This window comes from Lolium rigidum, chromosome 1 (genome assembly GCF_022539505.1).
Source record: "Lolium rigidum isolate FL_2022 chromosome 1, APGP_CSIRO_Lrig_0.1, whole genome shotgun sequence".
NCBI lineage: Eukaryota > Viridiplantae > Streptophyta > Magnoliopsida > Poales > Poaceae > Lolium > Lolium rigidum.
Window position 1 is genome coordinate 149,119,191 of NC_061508.1, and position 5,538 is coordinate 149,124,728.

A 5,538-nucleotide genomic window follows, 5' to 3' on the forward strand; every position below is an offset into this window, starting at 1 on the left:
CCGACTTAACCTACCGCGAGGTACCCCTTCGGATTTTGGAAGAAGCTATACGTCTCACCCGAAGAAGGAAGATCAAATTCTGTAAGGTTCAGTCGACTAATCACTCCGAGGAGGAAGCCACTTGGGAACGAGAGGATCAACTTCGGAAAGACTTTCCGAAGACTCTTCAGTTCTTAGCCACCGAATCTCGAGGACGAGATTCATTTTAAGGGGGGAAGGTTTGTAACAACCCAACTTTTGTGCCTTGCTTAAAATTTTGGAATACAAATTTTTGGGCCAACAAAAACTTTTTCTAACTTTAAAAATTTGAATGCATATAGTTGATCTTGCAATTGATTGTTGGATGTGTGTGTTTGCCACTTGTAGAAAATTACATTTGTGTGTGAATCTCTAAATACCCTAAAAACCTTTTCTACATGAGAACTCCTTATTTCTTGTTTGAATTAAATAAACCATTACAAAAATCCTTGAGCACGTGATCCTTAGTGCATGTGATCATGATCTCCATAGATCATGTCTCTCTCAAAATTTCCATCCTCCAATTTCTTCTATCTTTTCTCCAAATTTTATATTCGAAAAATTCTCCAAACAAGTGTCCATTGAGTCATCATTATATTGTCCTAGCCTTGCCTTGATCACAACTAAGAGGTTTGTTCACAAAATTACAAAGAAATGGGAAAAGAGGAGAAGGCCATGCCGGCCATGTACATCACTGTGACGCCCCGGAACCGGTACCATGAGGATTCCAGCGATCCCGCCAAAATCCGCACGATATCGATTCAGAGACGCCCTCCGACACGACGTGCGCGACGAATCACACACGTGATGCCAGAGGAATTAACACGAGCGGTAACATTACAACAGGATTACAATAGAGCCCACAAGATACATATATTACAACAACGACTCCAACGAGTCAAGATACAAATAGATACATACAAAGATCCAAATCATACGGAAGATCGAATATGTCCGAGTACTGGACAAGATACAATTTGGACTAAGAGTCCCGAAGATAACCAATGGCGTCCATAACCCCGCCTGTGCCAAGCCGGAAGGGTAACCTTGCTAACGTCGTCTTCATCGAACATATCTTCATACCGCCCGGTTATATCCCGTAGAAGCAGCAATAAGTACGGGTTCGTACTTAACAAGACTTCAAGACGTATAAGCATTCGTCAACCGCTCGTCCTTTGTACTTGAGGCATGCAGGGGACTTAGAGGACGCAAGAGGAACGTCATAGGCAATATGGTGGGGTTAAGCGGCAGCGCGCAAGCACTAAAAACCTATAGAGACACTCTACAACATTCGTCTAATCAGAGAAGATGAGAGAGCGCATAAACTAACAGTTCTATACTCTGCAAACATAACCCAGCCGATGCTTTCCCCCTTCGCAAAGAGGTACTTACAGAGGCACCCACACGGTTGACAATTTTTACCCATTTATTATGGAAGTTGTGCTAACTTACTACACAAGTTATTATGATTGAAACAACAGGTGTAAGTTGTCTATGATCGAGTCATACAGCTCCAAGTCGTCCATAACCGCGGACACGGCTTATCGATAAGATTATAACCCTGCAGGGGTGCCCAAATGTGCCCACACGCACGATCAACCCACTTACTACAGGTGGATATCACGACACGCACTCTCCTTCACTACAACAATGTCCAGGAAGCCACCTAACTAAGTTAACCCGTATCGAAGTCCGGCCGTGCTCCGAAGCGGACTTAGCCGTTTGCGTCTACGGCTAAGAGGATCGAGCCCACTAGAGGATGACCTCTTAACAATACGTACCGCATCCTACGAGCGTGCAAGAGACAACGGGGTTACAAGGCACTCACGGCTTCCCCAAAAGTAACATCATATCATCTGACCACAAAGAAACATGCTTGCACGCCCGGGAGAAACAAAACAAACATTCGAACTAGTTGTGGCCACTGGACAAAGCTGTAGATTCCGGCAGTGGTCGAGGGGAGACCCGGTAAGCATACCCACGTGTGGTTAGAGCGACCAGTCTCGGAACAGATAACAAGAACTCGGGGTCCTAAGATATTTAGGAAACACAAGTGAGCCGTCACAAAATGATCGGTCGACCCACCGATGCCTCCGCTAAACAATTATCAACAACTAAAGTAACCATGATTATTCCCAGCATATAACCCGATAAGATATCAATAACGTGTAACGAGATAAAACGGCACTAGCATGCACTACGACTCGCAAGGGCATACTCGATAACCAAACAATAGCCGTAGGAGGTGGTGGTGGCAATATGGGCTGCTTGAGGTAACAAGTGGAAAGGACACGTGACAAGAACGCAACTTAAGGATAGCATGAGGGAGAAGGCAAAATAAAATAGGTGAGCGACTCCTGCAGGGGACGAGGAGTATAGGGGAAATGCTTGCACTGTTAGAGCTTGCCGAGGAACATCCGGAGAACTTGGCGTATCTCACCACACCACTTCGTGATCCTATCCGGGAAGAAGCAAATGCTACAACAAACGGGTGTGCAAGTCTTACTACTACGGATAAAAAAAGAATCAGCATGAGCAAGATGATATGCATGACATGGCAGTGATGGTGCAATGCAATTTATCCAAATTAATCGAAGTCGGAACCCCGGACAAACAAGTTGAGGTTTGAGTTGCATTTCTACCGGCAAAATTAAGTGTTGATTAGCATGGTACAACATGGCAGGGGTGAGCTACTTCAATATTAAACGGAGGGGGAGTCTCTAATTGGAAATCCAAAATACTCCGCATATTATGTTAGGTGATATGCACAAACTACAAGGACACGTCATGATGCAAGATTCAAACATGCACAAGGATGGCATATTCATGTTCAGCACATTTTTCTGATCAAAATTCATATATAACTCTTTTTATTTCGAGTTACCAATTAGAAGATACTAATTTTGAAAGTTTTAAACATTTATGGCTATTTTCAGAAAACGGAAAAACGTCCGTAACTTCATTACGAGAGGAGAAGGTAGCCACGAGTGGCTGACCTGCGGGACCAAGGGATGCTCGGGCTGGCGCCGATGAGGCAGGACCGAGTGAAAACTTTTCTCACCGCAGGGAATACAGACTAAGTCGCTGACGACGCGGACCCACCTGTCAGCTCGGGAAAAGGAACAAAAAAAGGTGAGGTTTGCCTCCAACAGGATTCGATCTCTGGATCTCATAGATGAGGAACAAGATGCTAACCACTGTGTAACTGCTGACTTGTTGTACGGAACGGGGAGCATCTCTCTTTGAACCACTTGAAGCGGAGCTTGGGCCAGGACAGCCATGGCGGGAGATCAAGTCGACCACCGATCTGCCGATTGAGAGAGAGCTGGGTCGCGGGAGGGGTCGCGTTTGACGCGGACGAGCACAGGGAGTCCAGCCATGGAGGAATTGGAGCCGGGAGGCACCAAAGCGGCGCCGGCGTCGGGTACCTGCGGCGACGGGAGGCGATCAACGATGGGAGGACGGAGTAGAGGAAGAATTAGAGGGCGAAGGGGCTCCTGAGATGCGGAAACTCACCGGGATCGTGATGTAGGGCTCCGACTAGCCGGGGGACGGCGGAGGCGGCCGCAATCGATGGTTTTGTCGCCGGACATGGGGAAGGAAACGGCGAATTTGGCGGCGATTGGGGAAACTTCGGCTCGATTCCTTGGAGGAGGACGACGAGGACGTCGAGGCGCATCTTCAAGTGCCTTCGGCTCGGCGAGGGGCAGCTCGTAGTGGCGGCACCATGGTGAAGAGGATGGTGGCAGTATGGTTTCCTCCTCGTTCGTTTTCTCACGAGAGAAGAGAAGAGAGAAAGGGTGGAGGGAGGTAGGTGGCGGCGGGATGGATGGGAGATAGGGCTAGGGTTTGCTCGGACCTTGAGGGGGATTAAAAGGAGGAGGAAAAATGTGGTGGTGCGGTGGTTGGGGAGGACCGAGCTGCTCACGTCTCTCTCGTGAAGGAAGAAGACGACAAGGAGGGGAGATACCGTTTCGGTAGAGATGGGTTGGGCCGGAGGAGAGGAAGAGAGATGGGCTGAGCTATCGGGCCGCTCGGTGGAGGAAGAAAGAAGGCCGGAGGGAGATGAAGAGAGAGCCCGGCGAGGTGGGAGGGTGTTCCCTGTTTTCTCCTTTGATTTTTAAAGCTGGTTTTATAAAACCTTTTCAAATAAAACCAAAACAAACCAGATTCTATTTCTAAAACATTTGAAGCATTTTTATTTTGTTTTAAAAGCTTAGTCTTTAGGGTTTTGTTAAATAATAGAAGAGAGGAGGTTTATTATAAAAACCTTATGGGAGGTAAAATAAAATAAGAAGGATTTGTAAAATAGTTTTATTTAATAAAATCATGGATGATATGATGCGTATGCCATGATGATGCATTAAAGAAAAATAACAAACAATTATCTATTAGGGGTACTACCCGGGGCCGTTACAATCGACACCACTAACAAGGAACCTCGCCCCGAGGTTCCACCTCAAGGTACGGGGGAAAGAGGTGAACTATCGGGTCTTCGGGCGACGTGTAGATCTCCTCGACACCACTAACAAGAATTGTTGCTCCACGTAGAACGGCCGACACCACTAACAAGAAATCGTGGTTCCGTTGTCGATGATGCGCTTCTACTGAGATCCTCCGAAGATCGGACCTAATAGGTGAGGGGCAAAGATCGTCCAACCCGCGTCGGAACCTAAGACTCGGAGAAGCGAGATAAGAGAGAAGACTCAAAACTCGCAAAGGTAAGAGGAGAAAGAATATAGATAAGGAGAAAAACAGAGCTAATCAGATCTATCCAACGATTTTTAGAAAATAGGTTTTGACACTAGACACAACGTCCGTTGGCAAGGTTATCCTACAGGCTGGACTAGTGGGGTACCGTCAACCTAGCTCTGATACCAACTTGTGACGCCCCGGAACCGGTACCATGAGGATTCCAGCGATCCCGCCAAAATCCGCACGATATCGATTCAGAGACGCCCTCCGACACGACGTGCGCGACGAATCACACACGTGATGCCAGAGGAATTAACACGAGCGGTAACATTACAACAGGATTACAATAGAGCCCACAAGATACATATATTACAACAACGACTCCAACGAGTCAAGATACAAATAGATACATACAAAGATCCAAATCATACAGAAGATCGAATATGTCCGAGTACGGACAAGATACAATTTGGACTAAGAGTCCTGAAGATAACCAATGGCGTCCATAACCCTGCCCAGGCCAAGCCGGAAGGGTAACCTTGCTAACGTCGTCTTCATCGAACATATCTTCATACCTGCCCGGTTATATCCCGTAGAAGCAGCAATAAGTACGAGTTCGTACTTAACAAGACTTCAAGACGTATAAGCATTCGTCAACCGGTCGTCCTTTGTACTTGAGGCACGCGAGGGGACTTAGAGGACGCAAGAGGAACGTCATAGGCAATATGGTGGGGTTAAGCGGCAGCGCGCAAGCACTAAAAACCTATAGAGACACTCTACAACATTCGTCTAATCGAGAGAAGATGAGAGAGCGCATAAACTAAC